The sequence below is a fragment of the Vombatus ursinus genome, unplaced genomic scaffold (assembly GCF_900497805.2).
Source record: "Vombatus ursinus unplaced genomic scaffold, bare-nosed wombat genome assembly UNPS02014779.1, whole genome shotgun sequence".
Lineage (NCBI taxonomy): Eukaryota > Metazoa > Chordata > Mammalia > Diprotodontia > Vombatidae > Vombatus > Vombatus ursinus.
The window spans coordinates 494,979-508,407 of record NW_020954557.1 but is presented as its reverse complement, the minus strand read 5'-3'; the positions used below and the strand labels follow the sequence as shown (position 1 = coordinate 508,407).

Genomic DNA, 13,429 nt, shown 5'->3' with positions numbered 1-13,429 from the left:
AAAAATTTTAAAAAATTTTAAAAACATTAACACTACAACTGAATTTTTTTTTTTACTTTCCTCATGGATAAAAAAGTTTCAATTGCCCAACATTTACAGCCAAACAAAACTTCGAATGACACAGTTTATACCAGTTCTACTTCAAAGAAAAATCTACTCTAGTATTAAGGAAGCTAAGCAATTTTAAAAATCACACATGCAAAAGAAATTTAAGAGATTTTGAAAGGCAAAAAAGAGTTGATTTAGTCTCAAAAAAACCTAATGCTGAAAATGACCAACATTGTGATGCTTTCAAATTAACAGGTTCAATCATGTGATTGATTACCTTTCTCCAGTATTTAAATCATTTATTCTATAAATTTCTAGGTGATATTAATTAAGAACTAAGGCCATTTTTTCTTAGACTTATTGGTAAGATAATAATAGTCTAGTGCTTACAGAAAGCAACCAAGTTATCCTGGTCTGTATTATGAGATTTGACATAGTCATTGTGGAACCTTGAACAACTTCCTAATGCCTCAATGTAATTTCTTCTACAGTATATAATAGATTAATTATCTCCTTCAAGAAGCTGTTGTGAATTTTAGTTAATTACTATGTATAAAGTTCTTTGAGGGCCTCAGATGAAAGAGTAACATACTACTTAAAAGCATACATCTCATTAATAATTATATAACAGATGTTAATGAATACGTAATTTAACAAAATTTGAAAATTTGAAAAAAGTAGGGAGATTTAGAGTGGTGTTTCAAGAAATGGAGAAAAGAGAATGTACAAGAGAGATGTGGAAGTAGAATCAACAAAATCTAGCAGGAGAATGAATATGGAACATGAAGAAGAGAGGAATTGAAGATGACCTAGACTGTGAACATGGATGTCTGAAAGGACAGTAATGCCTTCAACAGAACTTAGGAAAGTCAGGAAAAGCAGAATGTTGAACATAAAAGGTGATGAATTCTGTTTTGAATATAGTGAGTTTAAGAAGACTGCAGGACATCCAGCTGGAAATGTCCAACAGATGTTAGTTTTGTGGGACTCAGAGAGAGATGAGGAATGAAGGCAGATCTTGGAGCCAACTGAATAGAGATAATAATTGAATACATGTGAGTAGACAAGATCATAACAGAAAATAGAGAGGACACTCAGGCAAAGGGGGTAGGGCATAGTTAATGATCTTGGAAAAAAAGGGAGGATAATTCAGACAGGTAGGTAGACCAGGGAAGAATAGTGTCGCAAAAACCCAGGGAAGAGAGAATATCCAGGAAAAGAGGATGGGTTCAGTGACCAAATGTTGTATAGCAATCACAAAGTTTATAAAGGCTGAAAAGAGGCAATAGGATCTGACCATTAAAAATTACTGGTAACCTTAGAGAGAATGGTATCAGAAATAAGTACTTTCTATTAAAATACATTGGAAGATTTGTAAAAATATCTCTAAGAAAGTTTTCTGCTCATATTTATTGCAAAATATGAGACCTTCATATAGAAAATACACTATTAGAACTTAAAAGAACTAGATATCAAAGGGAACAAAGGAAGATAAGAATTTTTTAAATTTAAATTTAAATGCTCCAAATTAAATATTTTAGTTAAATAAAGTTCAACTAAGTATCAAATAATAAGAAATTGCCACAATGTGTTATAGAAATACATTTTATGAAACACCTTCTACAAGCATTGTTTCTTCATTCCATTCATTGGGAACAGTCAGCCCAGTTTTCACTCTACAACAGCAAGAACAACTCCCCTAATACATTTTCTTTGTGTCAGGCTGAAAATTAGGTTTGAAATGAACTTATTATTCATTATAGAATTGAAAATGCTCTTTAAATTTTGTTTTTTAAATAAAAATTAGGGACTCTCTGATAGGCCTAGGCCCTAGGGCCTATTATTTAAGATTTCTTAGGTTGTCAGAATATTGAAATTTTTACCTTAGTTACTATGAAAAACTACTTTATAACTTTAAAAATCTTGGCTTTATTGGAATGTGTTTAAAAAATTATTTTCTATGCTGGCCCTTTAATAAGAGCAATTCATTTCAACAAACATTAATGTTTGTTGAACATTACCTACTACCTAAAAGGCACTGCCCTAAGAAGTAAGGAAACAAAAGACAAAACAAAACACACACACACACACACACACACACACACACACACAAAGAGTTCCTGTCTTAATTCAAATTCTACAAGAAGAACTTGTACACAGAAAGAAGGCAAATTTTAAATGAGAAAGAGTAAAAAATAAAGATAGAAAAAAAATTAGGTTGCAAAACTTCTTTTGCTATCTGGGGAAATACAAAGCACAAAACTGGAAAAAAGCAAAGCACATTTAATCATGCCTATGTATTTTAATTTATATCTATAATTATTCCTATGTTTTGTAATTTATATCTATGATTTTAGGCAAGGAAAAAGGAGACATATGCTTTAGTCTGATTGAGCATGGTAGTACTTTCTAGCAATGTAAGTTTTCTCAGGATAAGCAGGAAGCTTTCATATATGAGAACCAACCCATAGTGGTGACAAGGAGCTACAGATAAGGTCTTCAATGCCACATGGAAACAATGCACAGGTGTAATCTTTATCAAATTGCTTGCTTTTTTTTGAGCAAAGGGACGTTTATTTATTTACAATTATTTTGAGAACCAGGTGTTTGATACCCCCAAAAAAGAAAAAGGCACACACACAGATTGCTTTCTTAATTATGGGGAAGGAGAGGGAGGGTGGGAAAGAATCTGGAACTCAAAATTGTAAAAAGTGAAGGTTAAAATTGTTTTTACATGCAATTGGGAAAAATAAAATGCTAAATTTTTTTTTTTTAAAAGGCCTTGATGGATGTCTTTACCATTCTAGAGGAGTTGTCAATGGCATGACGATCACAATGATAGGAGATCTCAAACATGGATGGACAGTACATTCCCTTGCCTGCCTACTCACCCAGTATCGAGTCAGCCTGCACTATGTGGCACCCCCCAGGCTGCACATGCCACCTGATGTCTTCTCTTTTGTAGCTTCCAGAGGGACTGAGCAGGACGAATTTGAGAGCATTGAGGAGGCACTGCTTGACACAGATGTCCTTAATATGACTCAGATTCAGAAGGAATGGTTTGGCTCCAGTCAGGAAAATGAAACTTACTGGGGTAAGAAGAAGGTGGTTGTGATGCAGCCAATGCCTAGAGTCAACAAGATCAGTGTGAAGGTGGACTCTGACCCCCAGGCGGGCTGCTTACTTCTGGCAGGCTGAGAATGACATGGACATGTGGATGGCCCTCCTTGCTACCACACTGGGTAGGTACTAGAGCCCAGCTCTAACTGCTTCTCCCTGTTGCTCCTGTCACTGGGCAAGGATTCTTGGTGCCCCCCCACAGGGGCAGCACATTGAATGTGAAACCATGGGGTAGCCCCAGAACATAGACACATACAAATTTACAAGCCTTTGGGCTGGGACTTCCCACTGACAAACAAAGGTTTCAAATAACAATCATAAAGCTGAGCATAGATGAGGCAGAAAGATTGTCAAGGGTATCTCTTTAATTAATGGAAGTAAATAGCTAAACATCCAAAGTAGACTCTGTGCCTGTGATTGAAGTTACTGACAGATAAGAAAAGCAAAGGCTTTTATAAAAAGCTTCTCTGAATCCCACAAAGTCCCATGAAGTATGAGTTAAAAGTTTGACTCAGGACTAATGAAAATTGAGTTTTAGATTTGACAATTATTGAGAAAAGTTAAACAGAATGAAGAAAAATACCTGATGCTACTACATATTTGTATTTTTTAAACCTTGCTCTAAGTTCAAATAACATTTAGGCATAATGTTTATGCTTAGCTATTGCAATAAAATAGTCTTAGAATACAAAAAGCATAGCTGAATGGGAAAACAATAGTACTTACTTTTATCTCAATTAATTAAATTGATGAGAGATGATGGCTCATTCCAACTGTGAAGTCATTCACCTGTGGTAAGAATTTACTCTAATTACATGGAAAGTTGAGTTTTGGCTTTACAAATCCAAACCATATTTCTAATGAGGGTACCACCATCCCTTTGGCCACCCATGTTTATCACCTCAGTTTCATACTCAACTCCTCATTGCTACTCAGACTATGTATAAAATCAGTCACCAAATCTCGTCGTTCCTACCTCCAAAATATCTTTTACTTCTACCCCCTTCTCTCTATTTCCAAAGCTACCATTCTAGTTCAGGCCCACATCACCTTCCACATGGATTACAGCAAAAGTCTCCTAGTTGGTTTTCCTGTATCAGGTCTCTCCCCTCTCCAATCTGTCCTCCAAGCAATTAAAAAAAGGATTTTCCTAAAGCCCAAGAAAAGAGTCCCTGAAGAATCTATGCGGTGTTTAAACCCATTCACAAACTGGCCGCAACTTACCTTTCCAGTCTAATTATCCCTCACTTCCCTCCATCCACTTTATGGTCCAGCCAAAATGTCATTCATGCTAATCTATGCTATCCCTCACAAAGAATATTCTATCCGGCTGCCCACCCTACTTGCAGGGAACTCCCTCCTCATCTGTGCCTCAGAATCCCTTTTTCTCTTCAAAATACCATTCAAATGCCATTATCTGCAGAAAACCCTCCTTGATCTCTCCAGCCTTCCTTCCCCACACCTCCAATTACCTTGCACTTACTTTCTACATACTTATCTATATACATGTTGTCCTCCCTCCTGATAAAATATGAACTACTTAAAGGCAGGGATTGTTGCATTGCTATCTGTATCCCAAGAACCTAGCACAGAGTCTAACACATATGAGGCATTTCACAAATGTTCGTTGGATCATTGTAATAGTAGTATTTCTGGGACACTTAAAAAATTTCTGTCTTAGCCCAATTCCACTCTATTATTTCAAGTTATCTCTCTCCAAAAATATGTATGCTCTTCAAGGGCAGTACCTACCTAGCACAATGCCTAGCACATAGCAGGCATTTAATAAATACTTGCTGAATTAAATCAAATTCAATAAGAAATGAACCAAATAAACTAAATCAACAATAAAAAAAATGGTCAGAGCCGGGGAGAATCCCTCATAGGGAAAACCTTGCTGAAACACATGAAAAAAGGGGCAAGTAATAAAAATCATCCAATAGAATGAATAAATACTATGAGGTAAAAGAAATCTCCAGAAGAAAAGCATAACAATAACATAAAAACAATAATTAGATTCCCCCAGAAACATTTACAATAACCTCCAGTAGCTCAATAAAACAATTAAAGGGTGATATAAACATGGTAGATATAAGAAATAAAAATTTTACCAAGTGAATGAGTTGTTTTGAGCAAGCAGTAGAAAATGTTAATAAATCAGTGGCAGAAAATCACAGAAGTGGGACACAAAAATGAAAAAAATGGAATAATAAATATCAGAACAAAATCAAAAGAAAACAAAATCAGAAGACTTGTAGCCTCTACAAAACCAAGGTTAACAGACTCTGAAGATTGAATTAGGCAAGATAGTAAGAATTACTGATCCCCAAGAAAATCATGATGAAACAAAGAACCAAGTAAGATTTTAGAAAATCATATAGGAAAATTGCCCAGAAGTATTGAAAAGAGAAGGCTGGCTGTAAATTGGCAGAACTCAGAGGATACCATCAGGAGTCATTCAAATTAAATGTACCCAGAAATACAGTTATCAACTTTCAGAGCTTTATTATTAAAGAATCTTAAAAGTAGCCAGGAGACTTTTCCGATATGACTAGCGGGTTCTAACAACATAGTAGAAAGACCCCTTGAAGGTTATGCCACGTAACCTAAGCCTTAAAGACGCTTGGGATTCAAGGAAGTCAAGGTGAAAGAGAGAATTCCAGGCATAGCTGACAACTTGTACAAAAGGCACAGATGAGGGAAATGGAATATCATGTATAGAAAAAGAAAATTAGGCCAGTTTGGCTGGAGCATATGGTGCACGAAGGGGAGTAAATATATAATCAGCCTGGAAAAATAGGCAGGAATCAAACTGTGAAGGATTTTAAATGCCAAACAAAAATTTGTATTTGATCTCAGAAGCAATGGAGGATGACTAAAGCTCCTTGAGCAAGGGAATGATTTAGTCACAGCTGCACTTTATTCTACAAGTAGTACCTGGAAAACTAGACAGTAATTTGGCAAAAGATGAGTTCAGGCCAGCATCTAATAAATATGCCACAATAATTCCAAATGGCTAAAAAAAAAATCTAAGTATATCAAAGTAGAGCATTAAAAAGTGGAAAGCAGAACTGTGTATAGGGAGAAAATGCATAACCAGGCATAGGATAGCAGAGATTATAAAAGACCATTTAGATAATTTTGATTATATAAAATTAAAAAACTTTTGTCCAATCAATGAAGCAACAAGAAAGGCTATGTTTGGGAGAAAAACTGCATTAAACATTTCTTATTAAAGTCTAGTACAACATCTGCAATCTCCATGAAAGACAAAAATTCTTAAGGAATAAGAAAATTTTGTCAATAGGCAAGTGGTCAAAAGATATTTTTAAAATGCTTTTCAAAAGAAGAAATATATAGTCATTCACCATTTGAAAAATCCTGAAAATCCTGAATAATCAGAGAGATGCACATTAGAACACTGAATTATCACTATATATTAATAAAGTTGGCTGAGATGGTTAAAAAAAAATAGAAAGTTTAAATGTTGTAAGAAATTGTAGGAAAGAAAAACTGTAGGAAAACAGGCACTGCTGGTAGAGTAAATGAGATGATATTTGTAAAGCACAGTCCTGGCCTATACTAGGTATTATATAATGCTTATTCCCTTCCCCATTAGAACTCTGACTTTCTTCAACTATTCCGGAAAACATACAATCAGTCACAATCACTCTGCTAGGCCATTTCCCCTAACTATTTTGGAAGGAATGTATTTTGTGAAGAATTTCTTTAGATTTTTGTTGATAATTATCTGCTGCAGTAAGATAAAATATATAAATAATGAGGAAAAAAGAAAAAAAAAGATAGAAATCTATTCAGAACATGACAACCTATTTGTTAATAGGGCTTTTATCTAATCACGTGTCTAACAATATTTTTCCAATTTTTGTCTTCAAAACAGGCAAATATCTAAACAATTTAAAGACAAATGGCCAACAAAAATGCCAAAACAAAAAAATAAGATGAATGAGGAGAAAGATAATATGAAAGGAAGGGAAACTATATGAAAGTTTCAAATCATGAATATAAAGGGATCATTATTACCATTTTCAGTCCACATCTACTGAAATATAGGCATAATGGATACAAAACCTGGTGTTGGAAAGACCTGCATTTACAGGTCTTTAGGTAACCAACAATTATAATCAATGGTTGCCTAAAAAGTATGTAGACATTACATGGGACTTCCTCCTTTCCCCAACCCTGCCCCTAGACATGAAAAAGTATTCTTTTGCAACTTGAACAATATAAATAATCATAAATAGCATAAAATATTTTTAGTTGTATTTACCATAAAACCATGAAACACTAGTAGACATGAAAAAAGGGGAAAGTAATAAAAATCATCCAATAGAATAAATAAATACTATGAGGTGAAAGAAAATAAAAAGAAATCTCCAGAAGAAAGGCATAACAATAGCATAAAAACAATAAACTCTTTCCCAACACTGTCATCAATTATTTATGATATCCTCTTTTGAATAAGTACCAATCAGTCAATAAGTACTTGTTGAGGACCTATTCCATATTTATCTTAGTCTCTCTCTACACCATGAGATATTAAGGTATCGGTCCCAATGACCTTGCAACCCAATTGCAAAGATAAATTCATATATGAAACAATGAACAGTGCAATATTATATATTATATAAACAAAACATTAATATGTTAAAAAGGACATTAACTGTATAGTATGGATAATTAAGAGAATAGCATAATAAATAAAAAGGTGTTAACTGTACAAAACAGAGAGTAAAGAGAAGAAAGTCACAGTAGGGGAAAAAGTCATTCAACAAATATTTTGATGGTGCTTATGATATACAAGGCATTATGCTAGGCACAGTTGTATATCATAAGTATATATACACGTATATATGTATATGTATGTATCTCCTCTTTGTAATTCCTGGAACAGAAAGCCCAGTAGAGGACACATAGATAAGTAAAATACAAGGTAAATGTGCTGACACAGGATCACAAATTTAGGACTCAAAGGGAGTTTAGAGATCATCTATTCCACCTCCCTCATTTTACAGATTAAAAAATTAAGAGCAAGAGAAGGGAAATGACTTGCCCAAGATTAATACAAGATTTGAACCCAGGTCCTCTGATTCCAGATCCAGAGTTCTTTTTCATTGTACCATACTCACACATACCCCAAAAGGTACAAAGAGTACTGCTATAGGAATTCAAAGACAGGAGAGATAACATCTGGCTGGAATCAATGGAGAACAATCCATAAAAGAGTTAGGATTTCAATTGATCAATAGGCAAAGAGGAATAACATGGCATTCAAGACGGGGGAAAGGGATGACTAAAGGCAAGAGAGAGGAAAAGCATACAGCTAAAAATAAATAGTAAAGCCTAATTAGAATGTTGTGTTTATATTTGGAATTCACAGCACAGCTTCATAGAATCAATCAATTCTACTACTATATAAGTAAATGCCAAAATCTTCCAAATTCACCAATTCTTCTGCAAGTTTTAAAATTAAAAGTACAAGACTACACTGCAGATTTCTATGAATTACAATTTCCCTTACATACTTATCCTTGAAATCTAATACCAGAATGCTTCAGAAGTCATGAATCCAACTACATGTTCACCTGCATGGAGTAGATGCTACAGTACTCTGTTTTCATCTATTTCTCACCACAAGTTCATCTTTCTTTAAATACTCTGGGGATAGATCATGTTTTAAAAATTAAAGCTTGTGAAGATGAAAGAGGGACTATGTGAAGGAGGGGGAAAATACAAAATGATTTAAACTTAAAAAGGAAAAATATGGCTCTTTAATTGTTTTAAAGTAATTGAAGAACCATTTTTTCAACTAGTCTCCACTGCAGAGTTAAAAGTAATGAATTCAAATCAGCCCTGCAGATACACAGTAGACAAGACATTACTCATACAAACATACAGGGTCTGTTACCTACCTTTAGTCATCCTGGCTTCTAAAAAAGCCTAGTGCCCACTCATTATACTGTGTTACATCAGATTCATGTTTTCTTAATTAATTTCAAACCATTTAATAAGAAAAAAAGTTACACATTCAGAAGCACTCTTTATCCAAGTAGCTACAGTACAGAAACCTTATTCATGTTTCTGACGCATATCAAAAGAATGTCCTGACATTCAGCTCTTGCAGAAGATTTTTCCATGAAAGAACAAAAAATACATGCATTATCAAAGCACTGTCAGCACATCACACACAACCAAATTGTGAATCAAGCCAGATCAGGACCTTTCACTATTTTGATGGATGAAAGAAATGATGTCAGCACTAAGAGAAAGGTCTGCATTGTGATTAGGTATTTTGATCAAGATTAAACACTTATGAAAATTTATCTCCAGACAATGCTTTAAAAAATAAATAATGCTGCAAGTGTTGAAAACATCTTTGGATCACTGAATTCAGTTTTCACTGACTCTTACATTTCATGGATAAAATGTGATTGGATCTTATGCTGACTCAGCACTTTACAACTGGCAAACACAATTCCATTAACAGCAAAAGAAATATCAGCCTCTGCATCTGATTTTTCTATGTGCTGCCCCAGAGACATTTAACCACCAGTAGCTAAGGTGATATAAAATTATGCCCCAAATAATATTTACTGGAGGCCACATACATGTTTAGGGCTAACCAAAATGAAAACTAAAACATCATTAACATTGACATCTAAAGACATGTTACTAATCTTTCATCAAATACAATGATAAACAAAATACTGTTCTGAAACCGAAGAGTAAAAGTAAGCATATTCTATTACTCTTTAATAACATAATAGCTTTTAATGTTCATGTGTTTAAAAAGTGTGTTTTAGACAAAAGGTCACCATATTCATGTATCTTGACATATATGACTCTCTCCCTCTAAGTCACAGGCCATTCACTGGAAATACCAGTTCTTTACTCTTTACCTTTAGAAACCTATAAGAAATAGCTTATAGTAATTTGCAACACCACTCAGTTGTTCCAGAAGAAAAAAAAAAGGCAACAAAAAGCCATATGAAAAGCTTTCAAGCATCTCTTTCAACACCAAAAGGCTGTGGAGGAGGTGCTGACCCAAGTGGGAGTCATATCACCCACATCCCAAGGGGAAGAGAAAGAAAAGTGACATATCAACTACGAGGCAACCAAGCTGGTCTCAGAAAAACAGGGACCCATTTGAGTGACTTGTAGAATGGTCAGAGCTGCCTGTCTTATGGATCACAGCCCTGCTTGTTCTGAAATGATCTGTCACATATACTGTAATATAGCTGTTTCTTCTGGAATGATCTATGATACTAAGTGTGCTGTAAGGTAACTAGCCAATAGGAGTCCCATGTTCTGTTTGTGACCTTATGGGGAGGTCATATACTCCAAGAAATAAATGACATGGGCTATCTTGGCTAAGTGGGTCATTCTAAAAAGTGCAGGAGCATAAGTGTGTTATTGTGCTAGGTTTGATGTCAGAGTACCTGAGCTCAAATCCCAGATCTACCCCATCAACCACTTGTGTGATCTCAGGCAAGTCACTTAATTTCTTGGGGCCTTATTTTCCTCACCTGCAAAATGAAGAGATTGGAGTAGATGACCTAAATATACGATCCTATGACCCACCTGAGACATGATTGGCCAATTATGACCCCATAGCAAAAGGTGTAAAGATGCCTGTACCAAAGAAGGACCTTCTCATCTCTTCTCAGGCCTTGCACAGTATTCTTATCCTCTCAGCTGAAGACCCTGCCTCATAGGCTTTACTAAAAAAAAAATTGAGGCTATTCATAGAGTGCTACCCCTTCTCTCTGCCTCACTTCACACCATTCAGAGGCCTTTCTCCACAATCCCCTTCACTCCAGTCCTGGACGAAGACATGGGAAATTTTCTACATGTAACCTAAATCCCATCCCCTACTACCATCTCCACTCTCTTGTTAGTCTTCCTTCTCTTTCACCTTTCTTTGTATCCCCAGAACTTAGCACAACAGCACATAGAAAACACTTAATAAATTCTTGTTGACTGATTGGTCCCCAGAGCTGTAAAAGAGGCACAACATTGTCAGCACAGGGTCCAATGTAATAATTTCATAAACCAACTAGTCCTAAGAGAAGAGTCAACTAGGACTATCTGTCTATAGTGAGCAGTGAAATAGAAATGAGGACAATATTAGAACCTCCTATCTAGCCTTTGGGTGTTTGGAGACAGTCCTATTTTCTGTCTGACTTTTCTGTCTGACTCCTCTGTCTGACTGTTCTGTCTCCTATCTTCCTCACTGACAACTGGGTCAAGTTATAAAAATACCCCAGGATGCTTCCTGAAGATCTCCAAAAGGAAAGGGAAGAGGTAGAGCTGGTTGTTATTCCCATCAGAGATGCCTATGACTCAAAAGGAGGGGGCAACCCTTTGATAAACTCAGAAGTTACATATGCATTTTCTCTGGACAATATGGAAAGGGTCAGACATAGATAAAACATGAGAGAGCTGGTTCACCTCTATGTGCACCTTCTAATTTATTCCCAAGTGGGCAATACCCTCATGAAGATCCCTATATAAGAAAGGACTTGTGCCCTGAATATTTTTCATTAATTAAGATTTATTTCCCCTGTACCTCATTCCCTTATTGTGATAATGGCTCTTTATTAATGTGATAATAGATTGTCAACTATATTAACAACATATTTACACATTGTTAGGCACTTACTGGAGATACTGCATTAACCCAGAATACTGAATATAGTTGTAGGTATTCAGGAACTGAGGCAGACAGACAAGACATGACACTCAGTGAAGGAAATCTAAGTGACTGCCTATATACCTATACCTGTTTTATATATGTTTTAGGAGGATATTAAAGTAACAGTCATGATCTCAGACAAGGCAACAGTAAAAAGCAGACATGGAGAAAAAAAGATAAATCAAGCATTTATTAAATAATTAATGTGACAAGCATTATACTAGGCTGAGAATACAAAGACAAATACGAAACAGTATCTGTCCTCAATAAGCTTACGATATATCTGGGGAAATAACATATATAATGTACAGTACAAGTACATGTGAAATATATACAAAGTAAAAACAAAGTCATGGGTAGAGGGAGGGAGAAGGTAGACTAGTGCGGAGGATCAGAAAAAGTTTGTGTAGAGAGTGAAACTCTATAGCATGGCAGAATTACAGGGAGAGCCTTAAGAACTAGGATCAGGTCTTTTGATTGACCCTATCACAAATATCTGAACTCTCACCAAACACTGGGAATCTTGCCAGCACAAATGCTTCCATCTTGCCCTCTAGTTTCCACAACACTGTTTCCCTGTTGCACTAAATACTGAGAGGAATTTCAAATATAATTGATTACAAAATAAAAGGGAGAAGCTTTCCGATTGATATTTATATGTATTTGACTGCGCATGTATAATCTATATCAAATTGCTTGCCTTCTCAAGGAAGGGGGAGGGGAAGGGAAAGAGGGAGAGAATTTGGAATTACCATTAAAATTTTTTGTTTAAGGGGCAGCTAGGTGGCACAGTGGATAGAGCACCAGCCCTGAAATCAGAAGGACCTGAGTTCAAATCCGGCCTCAGACCAAGCACTTAACACTTACTAACTGTGTGACCCTGGGCAAGTCACTTAACCCCAATTGCCTAAAATAAAATAAAATAAAATAAATTTTAAAATACAGTTTTTGTTTACATGTAACAGAAAAAAATAAAATTAAAATTAAATGTAAAAAGAGAGAGATTTATATGTATGAGGCTTGGTTTCAGTCTACTGACATTCTGCTTGCTATCCTATGCATGTTAACCTCACTGGGCTTCACATTCCTCTTCTATAAAATGAGGGAATTGGAACTAATTATTTCTAATATTCTTTCTGACTCAAAATTCTATGACTCCAAGATTCTGAAATTAGTTAACAGATTGGAATGCTGGACCAAAACGCTTAAAAGGGCCATCGTCTCCCACTGCATCCAGGGCCATCTCCAGTTCCCGTCATCATTATCTGACCACTGGACTCAGATAGCTCTGGAGGAGAAAGTGAGGCTGGTGACTTTGCACAACCCTCCCTCAAATCAAAGTCAATTGCAAATCATGTCATCATCTCCCTGATGTCATGGTCCTCTTCAAGAATGAAGGACAAACTACACAGTTGAAAATCAACTATAATGAGTCCTGCATTAAGGTCTTTTCAAAAAATTATATATAGAATGAGGATGTTTTGTTTTAGCAGCAGTATAGATAAGAAAGAAAACACTCCAATCATAAATCAATAAAAATCAACT

The 13,429-nt window shown here is 35.5% G+C and overlaps 1 protein-coding gene across 14 annotated transcripts in view; it reads right to left on the bottom strand.

Annotated features, from left to right (window-relative positions):
• The window catches only part of LOC114045671 (bromodomain adjacent to zinc finger domain protein 2B), a 342,755-nt gene that overhangs the window by 281,754 nt on the left and 47,572 nt on the right, over positions 1-13,429 (bottom strand). For 2 of the 14 annotated variants that reach the window (XM_027865749.1, XM_027865750.1), the window contains exon 2: positions 3,895-3,957. The exons of the other annotated variants lie outside the window; for them this stretch is intronic. The gene's annotated coding sequence lies outside the window, so the exon portion shown is untranslated. The remainder of the gene's footprint in view (positions 1-3,894; positions 3,958-13,429) is intronic. 14 annotated transcript variants of the gene reach the window in all.